This window comes from Acanthochromis polyacanthus, chromosome 12 (genome assembly GCF_021347895.1).
Source record: "Acanthochromis polyacanthus isolate Apoly-LR-REF ecotype Palm Island chromosome 12, KAUST_Apoly_ChrSc, whole genome shotgun sequence".
Taxonomy (NCBI): Eukaryota; Metazoa; Chordata; class Actinopteri; family Pomacentridae; genus Acanthochromis; species Acanthochromis polyacanthus.
This window is the reverse complement of record NC_067124.1, coordinates 27232303-27250179: the sequence shown is the minus strand read 5'-3', so window position 1 is coordinate 27250179 and position 17877 is coordinate 27232303. Positions and strand designations below refer to the sequence as shown.

The following is a 17877-nucleotide window of genomic DNA, read 5'->3' as shown; positions in this document are numbered from 1 at the left end:
CCGGGGACCGAGCGTATGCTAATAGAAACACAGCGCTAATCCATCACCCAGTCTCTTCAGTCTCTTCAGAAATAATTAAGTCAAATTATAGACAGCCTCCGCACCCGTACCTTAATCTCCCTCCAGATGGGGACCCTGCTGAGCAACAGGTGGCCTCTCTTCATATGAACCTGCATCTCACCACTGTCATTTGAATCCATGGAAACAATGGTGGACCACAGAGCCAGGCATCAGAGTGAAATATGAGACTCATGTGTAATTATGATGGAGTGAGTGTACGATATCTATTTCATACTTAACCACCTACTGGGCCTCTGTGACACCTGCCTTTTGTTTGTGATTATAACAATAGGCTGAAAAAGAGATGTGAGGAGTTACTGCATTCAAATTTTCAGAAAGTTCAAGTTATTACATTGTGCTTCTAAGAGACAAACAAAGCCAAAACGACACCTGCAGTGCGCATCCTCTTGTAGTATGGTTAAAGCTTATTGTTCTTTTGTTTTTTTCTTTTAAATTCTCGGACTTGATGGGGACTTAATTAGACGCTCATTTTCATTTTTCCCTGGAAGATTTTCTCATTTGTGCTCATTGCAAATTGCTGTAAACTAGTGAGCAGAGTGGAAACATAACTAAATCTGTTGTTTTCTTTTAAAAATGCAGGAATTTAGTGATGAAAATATGAAAATCATACTGCAGGGAAAGCTGCACAGAGGTGACCAGTGCACTCTTATTCCCTTGCCGATGACAGCTTCTGCACGGCGTGTTTACACATATCATCATACAGTATAAACTCTACCTAATCAGGGTGCTGTCGCCCTTCGTCACAGAAGAATAGAGAATTATACATCCATGTTGCAGCTGGGGATGATGAACTCTGATTGCTTTTCCCTCGTCTCTCTTCCATGACTGCAAATTCATCACGCCGACAAATCGCTCTCTGCATCCCACGTGGGTGTGAGTGCAATCAAACTGTAACATGCACACAAATCGACCCCAATCAGCACCCTGTTTTTGAATGCCACCCCTTGATGTGATGGGTTGAAAACACGAGCAGGTCTGAGGCGTCTCCATTCCCATTTGACAGTGGCTTTGGGCAAATTGTTAGTCCATGCTGGCAGGAATGAAATCACATTAAAGGTCTGCGAGGCCAGTGTATGCATGGATAGGTGAAGCACGACTCACAGCGCTGTCTAAAGATGCTGCTCTTATCAGCTCCACAAACTGTCAGTTCGGCTCTGCTCAACAAAATTTTCCGTTAATTTCTCACCCCATTTGTCAAATACACTTAAATAAAACAGCTGCGTTTTTCTCTTATTGATGCTGTGAGGCCGGAGGGCCTCGCTAGAGAGCTGATTTCTAAAAAGGAGCGTCCAACAGAGGGGCGGCGCTGTACTAACAGGCAGCCTGCTTCTGCCAATTCACTCTAACGAGGAAAAACTTCAAATGTGCTTTTGAAAAATATTTGGTTTCCAGCTCCTAACATGTCCACTGGGAAGGGTCCAGACAACTTCAGAAGGTCTGAGAGACTCAGCTGGAGCTGGTTAATGCGAGAAGGAATAGGATTGGCAAAAAGAGAAAGAATATTGCAACTATCTATAACAGAACTGTTTGGATATCCCTGAATCACTGTTTCTCATCTATACAGGAGATCCAACGCAGGCATACACTGACTAAGCCAATGTGTTAAAGGAAAATAGGATAATTTTAATCAAAGAGGATGAGCTTTCTACCATCTCAAATCACTGCAAGAATCATTTATTGGTTGAATTCATCCTTTAGTGCTTATTTTGATGTACTGTAGATACTAAAAACAATGCCTGTAGTTGCAATTCTATCCTACTGATCTGATCTTTTAAATGTACTGCAGGGGACACAGCATCCAAATCTAGTACCACACATACACTGTGTTATTTTGATTGTATGTAGACATGGATGAACCCATCGTGACATCTCCTACACATTTCCTGAAGAAGAAGCAGTTTGGTGGCTCCAGCTTTTGCCATCTTGGCAGTGCTTCACTCACCCTAACTCCTGGTTAATCTAAAAATCAGTGAAGAGGTGAAGCGTAGCTCGAGCTGGATTATCATGTGACAGCATCTCACTGTCACACCAAGAGGCTTCTTCAGTTCACTTCTTCAGAAATGAAGAAGCTTCCTGAATGAGAGGTGAAACATCTTCAAGAACCTAAAAAGAGAAGTGCAGCTGCTTTCTGTTGAAGCTCCTAAAATTACCATAACCTAGATGACTGAGGATCTACTCAGACAAAGACCATTGTTTCGTTGTCATTGTCTAGTACTTTGGAAAATCGAAGACTTTTATTTCACATTCAGATATCTGCTATTGGAATATGACACCTCCTCTAATATGGTGATTGATGGCAGATATAAAAGTAAGTGAGAAGGCGACTGGTTACTGTCGGTGTCATAAGTCATCTCTGTTTACAAAGCTGTTGTTTTGAGGACGGAATGATTTTCTCGGGGGATTTTTTGGTAACGACTGAATTTCAAGGAGCAACATGTTTCCCAAAATGAATTCTTGGCATCTCAAGCAAACATCTAACGCTTTATTTTTTTTTAAATGCTGTAGTCTCTCCTACCTGTGCATAAATTGATTTGAAAAGGACAAAGAGTTTTTGAAAGTGCTCCTATCTTAGGGGAGACATCTGCAAATTCCATTATCAAGCTGACAAATCAGAGTTGCTCAATGTGTTCACAGCATTTTCCTTTTCTCGAGATAAAATATGGAGAAAACAAGAGTGTGCTTTGTAATGTCATTGTGCAAATACTCGCTGTTTGGAAGAAAACTAATAACTCAGATTTCGATGTTTGTTTTCACTACAGCTGAGCCATCACATGGCTCTGTTATAAGAAGAGAAAACTGTCTGACCTCTTGAGCTCATAGAATCATTTCACAACCCCTGGAGGAACGTCAAGAATGTATTTTCCTGATGCTGAAGTCAAGCCTGCGTATATTTCAGATCTCCAACCAGAGGTGATGTCGTTCCTCAAATGAATTACATTTAGGTAGCTCTAAGTAGTTGTCCGCTGTCTGACATCTGACACTGAATGCAAAAACATGTTTTGCTTTGACAACAAACTGGAACTGCCTACTAGGCAGGAGGTGAGGTCAAGGCTGAGGTCACTTCCGGCACATTCTGCTTCTTGGTGTCTAACAATAGCTGTGACGACGTCAAAGATCCTCTTTTTCTCTGCACACACTTAAATACATTTGTTCCTCTTTGGGAGGTGCTATCAGAGCCAAGCTGTAGACCAGCGGAGGTGTTTTGTTAAATTTAGATTGTTTGCTCTTCTGCTGTGAAGGCCCTGATTGCATTTCAACACAATCAATACTGGCATATTGGATCTGAGTGAGAGGGCAATAAGAGCCAATAAAGCTTTGAGGGGGTGCTCTGCCGTATTGTCTGTCAGGCGGGCAGGAAAACAGCAGAGGCCACGTTAGAGGAGGCAATAAGCAGCAAGGCTGGACGAAACACAGCAGCCTACAAACACAGCTAAACACAAGACAAACCAACATGAACCCAGACACTGAGGTGCTGGGGCTAAAAAGACATGTCACCCAAGTACATGTGTACATACACGCTGTGCACACACCCTATCTCCGTTTCTATCTTTCTCCACTCATTTCCTCTCTCTTCAAGGCACTCACTTACTCATCTAATGACGCACACAGATTCCCCTCCCACATGCAGAATTCATATCTTAGAAATAAAGAGAGCCTCAGGTTGTGTTATTTTGTTGAAGCCCTGGGAGGGCTGATAACAAGGTCGTTTAGAAATTGCAGGAATCTCAGAAATCTGGTGGGATTTCAGATAAAAATACAAGTGGCCCTGAAGATTTACCAAACTTTAAAATGTTTCTCCGAGCCTTAAGCCCCTTTTCAGACATGAGATGCATAACCTTGTATGCCTCTTCAATAAAGACACAGCATTCTGTCTTTCGGGCAAAGGTCACAGACATATACCAAGTTATGTTTAACACATAATGATGCAATAACAAACAAAAGACTAAATCTAAACTAACAGCAGCTTATCAAAGTGTCCAATCTCTCACAGCCAAGTTTGTTAATGATTTCCTGTCAATATGTGATTAGGACAGTATGACAGTGTGACTTCCTGTTAGATTCTGACTGATCCTTTCTCAATGTCAGGGGTATTTTTTTTTTATTATAACTAATTAATTAAGTTACTGGCCTTGTTGTTCTATTTGTGTAAACGTGTGCAACTCTTTTGCTTTGAATGTGCTCATGTGGAAGATGAGCGAGGTGTCGTGAAGCCGACACGTTCAGATGCCGTCAGATTAACAGAGAGGAGTGTCTGTCTGAAAGGGGCTTTACTTATTGTTGCACACCTGCTTCCCATTTCTGTTATTGTCTGGCCCTCTGACCCTTCATCTTATTTCCGACCCTGCTATCACACACAACGAGGACCGGCATCCAGCTGAGAAACCTGCAACACAGCCATCGAGCAGGTCTGAACAACCTGAATCAAATCATGAGGAGAATATTTTTCTGAGCGAGGAAAATTGCATTTGCCGCAGCACTACACACACACACACACACACACACACACACACACACACACACACACACACACACACACACACACGTTTGTACTTCTATCTTAGTGAGGACATCCATAGGCATAATGCATTTCCTAGAGCCTTACCCTAACCTTAACTATCACAACTGATTGCCTAAACTTAATCCTTACCCTAACCCTAACCAAACCTCAATTCATACCTGTTCTCTAAAAACAAGTCTTCACCCTCAAACATGGCTGTTTCAAAGTGAGGACCGGCCAAAATGTCCTCACTTTGTAAAAATGTCCTCACATTGATAGTTAAATGCAGAAAATGGTTCTCACAATGGAGCAAGTACAAGAACACACACAACACACATCATGTACCAGGGTTCTGTTAACTGCAATAACAAAGGTTTCTGGAACAGCCAACACTCCGAACAGAATAGGAAGCTTTACAAGTAAAAGCTAATCTTACATATATTGCTGAGCAGAGAGGGAGGGAGGGTGGAAGAAAGAGGAAGGAACGGAGCAGAAATCTGCGTTTCCTGTTGCTGAAAACTTTGTCAGCAGTTGCAGCTGTTTGAAGCTTAACGAATGGAACCTGCTGAGCTCCGGCTCTGTCACCCGCCTAAAATGCTGCTCCGACATCTTTGTCTCTGCAAACGATGGCTTGGCATTTTGCTGCCTGAGTGCTTCGAAACAATACAAGTAGCACCCACTTAGTATGCCACTAAGCATAGATGGAGGCAGGAACACGAAACGGTGACACCAAGTCGGTTTGGATGTATGCACATTTGTAAAAGATTGCACAATTTACCCATAATCACTTTGAATACCTTCATCAGGAAGGCACCCACAAGTGATGGTTTGCCTCATCACTCTCGGTGTGTGGCGACTGGACTCTCTCAGTGGAGGTCCAGATTATTAATTCTCTGTTTTCCAATACATAATCACTGCTTGCCCGTTTTGATTTCTCAGACCATCAGAAACACATTTACCATTCAACTCGCTTTGGGCTGCATCTAATTTACAATCATGTTTTGATCTGAGCCGCGCAGCCACACCCTGGGCACCAGGAATATAATGGAAATATAATGTAAAAACCAGATGACCGTGAATTCGGTCTTCAATGTCATTCTCCCCTTCAATAACTGCGATTCAATTCCGCCTCTCAAGCTGAGGAGCCGGGGGATAAATCCCGGCTCCCCCGCCATCCAAGGACTAATCTCCCCTCGGAAAGCCACTCCGGCATGCGGCGTTCCTGCTGACCTCTCCTGCAGCTCAGTCTTATATCTGAGTGGAGCAACGGGGGGAGGGCTGCTCCTGCGTGTCACTCACCTGCCGCCACCGCTACAGCTCATATTAACAAGGGGACTCGGGGCTCAGGGGGGTTTTTGCATATAAATGATGTGTCTAGCTCCCGAGATGATATCAAACGGTGTGCGTCTGGTCCTGTGTGTGTGTGCAGGCCTCACACGTCTGCTCATCGACTTTGATGTCAAGGGCGACATCTTTATTTTTACCACTATTCCCAGCCTACACGCTGAGGAGACGCAACATATTGAGCGTGTTTTCAATTTTTCATTCCTCTTGACGTTTTTAACATTTCAAAATTGCATTTCGGGGAAATACGATTCGTGCCACACATCCCCGAGTCAGTTGTGCTTTTATTTACAGTGAAATGGCTTCTTTCCGCACCATCTAACACAGCAACAGCGAGGCGTTTTCTCAGCTCCCGGTGGGGTCATGATCTCAATATCAAACAGACTCTCTGTTTTGTTTTTTCCCCAGCTCTTTCGGAGGTGAATGAGTGGTAGCAGAGTGACCATGAAGCTGAATGCATGCTCCAAAATGATGGAAAAGCATGAGGCAGCAACAGCAGCTCATTGGTGGGCTCATACTGATATTTAGTGCAGGGGAGGTTTATTACATACAGCTTTCCACCGATTTACTCTCCCTTTCATCACTGTTTCTGCAGTGAAAGGTGTTATTTTTGTGCATTTGGTGGCGGGTTAGTAGCCTGCGGGGCCATTGTGGCGGCACTTGCAAAGAGCTATGGGCTAACATAGTGGCAAGAAATTATTACGAGCATTATTCATAGCGCGCTACTCATAGAGAAGTGAACTCACCGTCATGAGGGCATACTGTATCACCCAAGAAGAGGGAGGTGAAGGAGAAACAAAAAGTCAAGTTGTAATTTGTCCCCCGTTCAATATGCTGATGCAGAACATGATTCTGCTGCATCCGCTGCCTGTGCTACATTATTAGTTGGGTTTTTTTTATTATGCAAAGCTTTTTTTGAAAACCAGAGATAATGCCTCCAGAATTAGAAGTTGACTTTCACAGTGTTTTGCATGTGGCAATGTAATGGTGTCTGATGTTGCTTAGTGGCCAACAGGAACCAGTAAAATGTAGACACATTTATTGTGGTGTGCTGTGTGACACAACATAAAGTAATTCATTATTCATATTATTTGTTCCTGCTGCATAGCTCAGTATAATGTGTCTGCTGTTGTGTATATATTTATATACACGCTGATGAGCCACAACATTAAAACCACTGACAGACAAAGTGAATAACATTGATCTTGTCTCTTCTCGTCATCTCATTATGATGTGCACTGCTGGGAAACTTTGAGTCCTGACATTTATGTTGAAATCACTTTGACACCGAGCCAAATGTAGCGTAACAATACCACAAGCAGACAGCATTCATTAAGTCAACAAGCTGGCTTTCAGCATCCAGCTAACGCCAGGCACTTGAGTGGTGGTGGTCGTTACTGCTTATGAACTAAATTTTTAATTTGTGAGTGGAAGACTGTTTTAGTTGCTCTTTCAAAAGTTACACAGGCTTGTTTTAAATGTACATGGTTTCATTTTTGACCACTACAAGTACTGGGTATCTGTTTTTTTCTGTTTGTTTCAAATGTACTTATTAGACCCTCCAGAAAAACGCGGACAAAAATCCTTGATTATGCGAATAAATATGCGGGGGTTTTATGCCATTTTATGCGGGGAAATTGCGGAAAGTTGCAAAGTATGCAAATAGTTGTGAAATATGCAAAAATATGCGCGATTCACCTGCCGTCTGGCCGCGGAGGGATATTTCCTCTAATCAGACACTGGGACTGCTGCGGGGTTACTGGACTGACAGCCTGTGCTTTGGGAGGGGGAGAAGCTCACAGCAGCACCTGCTGCTTGTTGAGGACAGTAACTGCAGAATGATCCGAGTTTTCCTGTCAGTCTCCAAAACGGCAGAAAAAGTCGCTAGATTTGTGGCTAGTTCGCTTTTGACAAAAAAAGTCGCTAGATTTAGCGAGAAAGTCGCTAAGTTGGCAACACCGGCGCCGCGCTCCGCATCAGCTCGTGCTTCTAGTGTGTGTGTGTGAATGCGCGAACTGATGACGTCAGGCCGGGCGTCACATAAAAACTCACTCACAACTCCATTTATATTGGTTATAGTTTTCTCATTTTATGCGGAAATTGTGAAATCAAGCGGTACCCGCATATTTCTCTTTTTCTTCATGGAAATGTGAGATTCTTGCGGGAATTATGTGCTGTTTTGCGGTGATTATGCGGTGTTTTGGGAAATAATTGACCCCCGCATAATCAGCGGCATTTTGGTGATTAATGCGGGAATTCCTGCGATAATCGCATTTTTCTGGAGGGTCTAACTTATATACTCAGCCACAAGAGGCTGTGCATGTAAACATCAGCTGTTTTCACCCCTTTAAATAATCAACTTGGAATGTCATTTTTCTGTTGAGGTCAGACCACAGTGTGCCAGTAAATGTATGGAAGGAGACAGTTACTGACTAGCAAACACACAGTTAATACAGACAAAGCAGATTCGTAATTTGTTATATTAAAAGTTTTACAAGAGACGAAATACATTCAGCAAGTTAGGAGGCCAGTTATACAACACAATGAATGACTCTACATGTGAACACAAGAAAACCTCACAGGCTACCTTTAGGAATGAACAATGTTCTCATTTGAACTAAAACTTAAAGTATCCCTGATTTTTGTTGCAGCTCACACTCTAAGTACCTGTATTTATGTCCATGCCCCACAGCTCTACCAGAGACTGTTTCCATATTCATAATCTTTGGCCCCGTGTTAAATATTTCACAGGTTTCTTCTAGAAAAAGGCCAGACACATGAATCACTACCTACACCTACATACATGGTACAAGGTAATTACAGCCAGGAGTTACACACTAACCCTTCAACCTGAAAATCTGCTGATGCAATGATTCACACACTGGGGCCGCACGCACACTCTCGATTTAGGAGATGAACAACAGAGAAACACAGAAAGAGGCGGATTGACAGTGACGGAGAGACAAGGCAAGTAGAAACTGATTACAGTAAGTACCAACCCCCACATTACTGAGCATGCTTGGAGATAATAATGTGGCCGTGAGCCAACGGTTCAGCTGAAGGGAGGCGTCCATCCACCTCCCATCATCCGTCCCAGCCCTGCTCTCGTGTCAGGTCCGATACGATGGAGGACAGGAAAGCCCGCCTAGCCCCCGGACGCCCACTTTCCCAGGCTCCTTCATCCATCCAGTCCAGTCTGCCTGACAAACTAATGGAGACTAATCAACTGTCAGGGCGAACACGCCGCGCACTACATCTCTCTGCTTCCCGTACCGTCCCCCGTCCTCTGCTGCAACACCCCCGCCACTACCACACCCTCCGCCCACCATCATTTCAGCTATAACTGTCATGAGCAGAAATAACAGAGTGATAGCTATATATAGCAGTCTGACTCCTCCCTGGTTTACTGCGTCCACACAAACACACAGAATCGTCCTTGTGCACATTCACTTCCTATTAGCTCACCTTACTGACCTCCGCTATAAATTTAACCTTAATCTAATTCTAATTCTACACCTAATCTTGAATTAACCCTGACCCTACCCATAGTGTCACTGTCTGTGCTTTTAGTAAGACGTAAATTATTCAAAAGTTGGCTTTAAACTCCACTTTGTAAATCAGCATCTAAAAAGATGGAGAAAGGAGCTCAGTTTGTTTACACAAGGATAATTTGATTTCAGTGAGTGTGAGCCCCAATATGCTTTGAATTTTGCACCTGTAATTTTCACACAACACCCAGACTTTGACGAATAATCTAATAATGGAGTTGTTGGATTTGGCTCTGGGTGTGTGTGTGTGTGTGTGTGTGCTTTAGTCAGGTTTCTTTCCCTGTTTTGATTCTGCGGGCAAACTGCAAAATGTCATGGGAGTGAACTGGAAGCAAAGCAGTGTGTTTGAAAAATGAGTGCTGTGCTTTGCTGTGGAAAAGGAGGAAAGAGATCTCGTTTATTTGGGAGGGGGCATTAGCAAAATTACTGTTCTGTTACAACTAACAGCATCAGGAATATTGAAATATTAAAATGATATTAAAATAGCTGCCTGTTGTGGCCAAAAACAGCTCTACAGAGACATACTTTAACCTCCTTTAAACCTATGTATACCACAACCTGCTGGTGGGTTTGAAAAGCATGTTATTTTTTCAAAATCAGCAAAATTACACTTTTTTTCCCACAACCAGAGGCTGTAAAAACAGAAAGAATTGTTGGATTTCTACCTTTTAGATGGTTCTTTAACTGCTGATCTGTGACTTTCGGTTCTGTCTGGGAAACTGAGCTTGAATCGTGATTTTTAATCAAAATCACTGCATTCTATACGTTTCATTTTTTAAAATGCAAAAAGCGAAAAATTCCTCTCTCTTCGGCAAAACCAAGAAGCTATTAGTTACTTTCTTTTATTCTTTTTTTTAAAAGTGATTTGTGGCATTATGATTGCATTTCGGAGGATTAAATTAGCCTGTTTTAATATATACATAAATTCCAGACCTCTTTAGACAGACCATTATTGGAAATGTTGTCCGTTTAAGCTTCTACTCAACACAGACACTCATGAGTACTCGTCCCTAGACACACAAAGAAGCCCTGAAGTTTGGTCTCTGCACCTCAGGAAGCAACACCCACTTTCCATCTCATAAACACCTCAGAATGAGGAGAGGAAGGAGAGGAGGGGGCTCTGCCGACCTTTGCTCTGTGTTTGTGTGCAACGGTGGAGAGACTGCTGTCTTTGTAAAGCCTCAGAATCTGTGTGACTGTCAACATCTACATAGTTAGCGTCTTCGTATGTTTCCAGCTCATTAGACTGTACAGAGCACTAGGGCTGGACCCGAATATCCCGAATATCCCGAATATCCGAATATTTGTTCGCTACGGCGGTATCCAGATATTAATTTTGGTATCCGAATATTCGGACCCGGGACACCAGACGAATGGATCCGAATATTCGGGCCGTCTCCGCCACAAGCCGCACCCACCCCCCTACCCCCGCCACCCCCACCCATCGGACGTGACGGGGCAGAACGAATATTCGGATATTCGTCTTTAAGGCCAGAAACCACTATTCGGGCCAGCCCTACAGAGCACACAGCCACTCAGGCCAGTGTCTCACCAGCTGAATCTTACTGAATCTACCTGAATCAAAATAGTTTTTTGAGGACCACACCTGTGACCTGGAACAAAACAGTTTTTTTCCCCGCCCAGCAGGCCACCTTTTACTTTGTTTGCATCCCCTGCTAGCAGGTTGGACTCTACCATTCATAATTGATGGCCACCAGCAGGAAGTTTGACACGGATTGGTCTGGAAAGTTCTATATTATTAGCGCAACGCCAAAGCATGACTGACTAATTGTCAGAAAAGAAATTATAATGGATGCTGCCATACAGAGAACAAGCGCTAATTAACACTCGGTCATTACAGGAAAATCTTGATGAAAATTACAGCCAGCGTGCTCTTATACCACGAATGATAGATTTCTTTTGCATTTAAATCCTTAATGTTTTTCTGCTGGTATAATGGCATTTTCAGAGGGGGAGCAGACAGATTAATCGCACTGGAGGCAGCATTATTCAGTTAAATCTTACACGCAGCACAGAGCCGTATATTGCGGCGCAGATGAGCCCTTGCAAAAGTTGTGAGGCACCCCGACGCCTTATCATGTGGTGATATGATGCAGCAGAAGCCGTGAGCTATTCATATAATTTCAGCTGTGCATGTGGAAGCGGCCGTAATTTAGATTTTTACGACCCAGCAGCACAAAGTGAACATAACACGTCTGCTAAAGGGCACTATGGGGATTACTGATCAATAGCAGTGATTTCTGTGCAGAGACTTTTCGATCTCAGTGCTAAATATTGTGGGTTGTTGGGCTAGAAATGGGCTCTTGTGATTTAAAGCAAGAGAGAGAAAACAATGAGAAAATCAGTCGCTTTTCCTGCAACCACAACAGGCCTGTCAAAGTTTGCCTTACCATCTTTGCCAATCAGGAAGTCCAGGTAGCGGTATGTGTAGGCCACGCCCACTTTGGTCTCCACCTGTGGTCTCTTCAGGGTGGAGTAAATCTTCCCTGGACTGTTCTCCTCCGACGTCGGTTTCATCTTACGCAGCCCGCAGCCCATGGCTCCACAGTTTGTCAGTCACTCTGTGCACAGACCCTGACAACTACACAAAACAGACAGACAGTATTTCAGTGTCGCTTCTGCGGCCAGAGAATGCATGAGCGAGGAATTAATTAGACAGGGATTTGTGTCTATGGAGGTGAAAGGCATGTTGAGAGTCTTCATGTAAGTAAAAACAGCAATACTCATTCTTAGTAAAATAAAATACTTCAGTAGCCAACATGTCCTCATACTTAGAAACAGAGAAGGATGATTGCCAGGGATTTGTAAAATGACATAAGTGTTTGCAAATGAAGTAGTATAAAAAGCAGCAAAGCCCACTCTTGGAGGAGGCTAGCATGGCAGTGGCACAAGTCGATCACAGTTTTTTTTTTAAATTCCTTTTGTAGTTTTTAGTGAATCTGTGGTCTGGTGATGGCATCGACACTACTAGGTTAGGTTTAAGGATCTAAAGTACTTCGTTTTGGAAAAGACAATGGTTTCAATTAAAACAAACCCTTTTCACATCTGCAACAAACTTCTACGTTTTTCATGAAGTTATCGACAAAACTGCAAGAAGTTGCCTACAATCTGTTGTTTTAACAAAGGATTAACTAATTATTGGCTTGGCCCTCTAGCAAATCTGATATTCAGATAAAATGTACATAATTATATGTAAACAAAAATCAACCATCCATCCATCCATTCTCTATACACCGCTTTATTCTCACTAGGGTCCTGGGGGGTGCTGGAGCCTGTCCCAGCTGACTCGGGCGAAGGCAGGGGACACCCTGGACAGGTTGCCAGGCTGTCACAGGGCTACATATACAGACAAACAACCACACTCACATTCACACCTACGGGCAATTTAGAGTAGCCAATTAACCTCAGCATATTTTTGGACTGTGGGAGGAAGGCGGAGTACCCGGAGAAAACCCACACATGCACAGGGAGAACATGCAAACTCCATGCAGAAAGATCTCAGGCCCAGGCCGGGACTCGAACCAGGAATCATCTTGCTGCAAGGCGAAAGTGCTAACCACTACACCACTGTGCAGCCCAAAAATCAACCAACAAACATTAATTTTTTTACTGCAAATGAAAATCAGCTCCAACCATCAGCTATCTGTATCGTCCCTGAAAAAAATATTTAGATAGAGTAGACCCCTATCTTTAATGTCTTTAGGTTAATGTCATGTTTTTTGCATCTGCAAGTACGCAAAGTGGATGCTAGGGTCTGAAAAGGTTTATGCGAGACTCTTTATGGAAGTCTGTGTACCCTTGAATTTTTTGTAACTACACTACAAAAGCACCTACTATGCGTGTGCTGGAATACACAGATGTTGATCCGTGTATGGTAAGTGTTGACAGAGCGGACTAGAAAGCAGAATTTCAAGAACTGCTACATGGTCTGCAAGGATGTAAGCTATGCACTTACACAATCAACTAGTATTGTTGTTTTTCTGCTGAGGTTGGGCTGTGTATAAATGTGGAACTTTTGTTTCTCCAATGACAAATCATGTTTAATTTACATTTTTGCATGATCACTATTGTGGAGGCATTCTATATGGTTTGATTGGAAGTATTTTGTGTATCACATTTCCATTTCCCAAATATGCACAAATCTGCATTGCTTTGTTATTGCATAATAACACATTTAACCCCATAGTAAGTCTTCATCTCCTTCCCTCACAAACATAAAATGACTTTTAAAATGATTAACCCTCACAACTCGGCAGTCTTGCTAGCATGAATAACTGAAATTGCATTGCTGTCCTAATCTGCTGTGATTCTAGTGATTAAACATTGTTGTGCTTCATTTATGTTGAATGAAATCTGGCAGAGTTGCAGCTGAGAATTTAGAGGTTCAACAGCATCAGTGTCACTGACGCATTGTGATAAGGTGATGGTTCACTCAATATACAGTTTTGATAAAGTGGATGTAAAAAGGTTAGAGAAGTTGCTAGAGATCTCAGATCTCACTCTGTGATGGCGATGAGGACAGAAAGATTCACTAAATTTCCAAAGATTCCAGGGTGTCCCTGATCCATAGAGCTCAGAAGTGTCCATTTTACTTGGAACTGTTTCTGATTTAATCTTGGTTGTTGTTTTTTTCTCAGGCAGAAATAACCTGGGAATAAATGGTTAATGTCTGTGCCTGGTGCCATGTTGGACCGTTTTTTAGGGACACCACACATTTACTGTGCTGCCAAACGTAAATATCAAGTTGAAATAAGCTGCTGCTTTACTGTAAATGGTTACATATGTCAAAACTACAAAATGAATGGAGGCCAATGCCAACACAAGCAACACCATCCGAATGATCCTTGCAATGAGAACATTTAGTGTGTACATGGGGCAAAAAGTATAGTATTTCCATCTGAAATACGAACAGTGTATAATAACATAAATTGGAAATTCTCAAGTAAACTACCTCAAAAGTGGAGTTAAGTACAGAGTTTAAGTGTACAGACTTACTGACTTTCCCTCACTGGGTAAGACTGAGTGAGGGCTCGATTAACCTGTCTGTGACATACAGTACTACACACACACAAACACACACACACACACACATACGTATACACACTCAAATGAAAACCTGGGTTCATGCACTCGGATATCCAGGACTCCTCAGGGATTTAGAAGAAAAACCAATAAAGAAGAACATGCTAGATAAACATCTGTAAATAAATTTAAAAAAAAAAAACTCAACTAAATGAGCTTGATTTTTCATGGGTTCCCTCTCGTCTCGTTCCCAGGGAGAGCAAATTAACAGAGACAACTGTAGAGTAAGAGGGAGGCCTTAAAGAGCGGTTGCTGGACGCTGCCTCACCCCAAATGCTTTGTGACAGCATCACTGCCTCTCTCCAGTGGCTGCATCTGGGAGCAGGTGACATCCTATTGTGTGCCGCTGATTAAACCCAAGGATGGATGGATGGCTGGATGGATGGGTGGCAGCGGTGCCCTCCCCGTCTACCTCGGCTGATGAGGAACCCTCTCTGTTACTCTATTATGCTGCCTTCTAATTACAGAACATTGCGGGGCCTTGGCAGAATCCGAGTTGGCCGTCGCTTCAGAGACGGCAGGACAGGAAGTGAGGAGGGGCGGGGGGCTTCGGATGTAGGAACGAGTGGGAAGCGAAATAGGAAACGAGCAGACGGGGGCTCTGTTAATGAGGTGAACGGCAAGAATGGAAAAGGTGAGAATCAATCAAGGGAGAAAGAGGAAATGGGGGTGGCCGGGTTGGAGATTGTTCGTCTGAAAAGTGGAGGGAGGGGGGTTGGGTAATGCATGGCAAGTAGAGTCCAGAGAGAAAAAGAGTGTGCAATTAGAGTCTGTTGAATAGAAAAGAGGTGATCAGCATATGACAAGGAAGCAGGGAGAGAAAGAGTGAGAGATGAAGCAGGAGATTCATTACGGTTGTCATGAAAGCCAGTGTTTCCAGTGGCACCGACATGAATGTCTTTGTTGGGCTTTGTGAATCTCAACATGTATCACAATCATATCTCTCTAAGCCTTGTAACAGCTCTCAGAAATGGACCGCAGGCGGATGGACTTATGATTAATGCCACGCACGCTGCCAGCCTCTCGGTTTGTGTGTTCAAAGCTTCAGACGCCTTCGAAATGGCTTCAGCATGTTTGAGATGTACTCAGGTGTTGAGTCTTTGCCCCTCAGCACGTGCCAAGCAGGACGGCTGTCTTGCTTCTGTTTCAAGAACAAAAAAGCCAAACACAATCTGCAGAAACTGGCGTAGTCAGAGTCCCTAAAAGCGCTTCAGTCCCCCTTAAATTGTCACTCAGGACTGCTGCAGTTCAGCACGCAGCCTCACAAATGACTCCGCCATCAAAGAGAATAAAAAAAGCTTGAATTTTTCCAAGTCTTGGATTTTCACTGTTGCCTACAGTTACTTGTAAATAGCTTTTATCATTTCTCCTCTACCCTGGAGAGAGAAGCAACAACAAGAGGGAAGACGAGGCTCTGTCATGTAGTCTACAAGAGATGGAGAAGAGGTAGTCAGAACAATAGGATGGGGAGGAAAGGGGGGTTGTGGGAGGAGTGTGAAAGGAAAACAAAGTGAATGAGGAAAAAAAATGGAGGGGCTTGTATTTGCATAGCTCCTTGAGACCGAAGAGGAGGCGATGTGAGGTGAAGGCAAACAGGAGTATTTTTAGAGTCGAACTGACTGCAAAAATGTGAGATGTTTATGATTATACGCATTCGTTTTCTTGCCTCGAAGCTCTCCTTGGAATCGGTGGCTCCGGGCAGTTGCACTCGCCCTGCCTCACCTCTGCTACAGTCTCGTTTTTGTGGAGATTGACAGGCAGGGGGAGTTGGGGATGCTTTCCAGGGCAGACAGATGCTGGGTAGCAACGGAAAAAAACAGGAAGAGGGCCATTGATTTCACTTTTGCTGAATTAGCAACGATCCTCTTGCCATTTTGTTCTATCTTTTGTCTCTTGCTGATGGCGCTTGGAGGTTTTATTTGATAAGAGGTTTTATTCTATAAGACTCCCTTCTCATAAGCCGAGATTGACGTTCAGATGCTTTGTTTTATCTGGGATGCACTTAGCTTTGGCCCCTTCTACCAAAACATCCCACAGCACTTTGTACTGTGCTGAACATGATAGCCAACATCAGGGAGGTGCTTGTCTTCCTCTGCTGTGTTTTCCATGTGTCAATCAACAGCACTTTGTCGGTGCAAGGTTTGCTTTGCTTCCTGTGCTCTCACAGATCACTGGGGTCTGAGCTGTTGCTTCTCTGGGGATTTGACGCATTATTAAAGCTCAATTAATTGATTTTTTTAAGCCACTTTGGGGGAGAAGAACTCCACTGACATATTATCACTAAGGCCTGAGCAGTGGAAAGATCGAGACATGTACTGGCGATAGACAATTCATCAATGGCAACAAGGAAATTGTTTGATGGATTACACAATTTCACCTAAATGCAGCAGAAACCTTTAACTTTATTTAGTTTTCAGCTAGATTGCACATCTCTCTTATCACCTTATAAAGTTGTTGTGGCTATAATCTTTGTACATTCAGAAGATTCATAATCAGCTATCATTTAAAGCAATTCCTGACAAATGCAGGTTTAATATTTCCTCTCCTTTTAGCTCTGTTTTGGTCTCCTTTTCTAACTTTTCTAACTGCTGCCTTGTTAAGTTTAAGTTTATTTGCTGCTGGGTGGGTGGTGGACAGCTGAAAGCATCCTGTTGCCATCAAATGCTCATTGCTAACCTTGTTCATCTGGCATTTAGTGCTCAGCAAGTCTGTATGACTGATTTATCAGAATACTTTGGGTCCAGTGCGAAGTCTTCAAGCTGAAAGACCAAAGCAATAAATCAGTAGATGCTAAAAATGCTTTCTAGAGCTGCAGACTTCAGAAACGGAGTGTGAATTTTTCGCTACAAACAACCGCCATCAGATTATGTCGTCATTTGATTCACTATTATTATGAAAATGTTGTCTTGTGGAGTTTTAAATTGGCAGATGATCGCAGAAAAAAACCCATGTTCAGCTCACAGATATCAGAGCTTTAGCGACAGCACTGAATGATTTTTTTTTAATGCAGTCTGACTGGGATCTTCCCAACATTACAGGACCATGTTACAAGGCTTTGATAGTAACGTGCTGAGATCAAACCCAGCAGCATGGGAAGCTTCAGAGTGGATTAATGGAGGAAGACATTAATTAGGACACTGTGTTCTTGTGTTCTTTTCCATGTATTCTCCCTTTTAAGTCCGCTCTCTTCCTTTCTCACCCTGTCTCATGCTTTATCTCCCTCTGCCTCTTTGCCTTTTTCTGACTTTTGATCTCTTTAATCTGACAAGTAAAGTGGTGTGCTAGCTGTGCTCAGTGATGGAT

The 17877-nt window shown here is 43.1% G+C and overlaps 1 pseudogene; it reads right to left on the bottom strand.

Annotated features, from left to right (window-relative positions):
* LOC110954857 (raftlin-like) overlaps window positions 1–17877 on the bottom strand; it is a 135462-nt pseudogene that overhangs the window by 101943 nt on the left and 15642 nt on the right.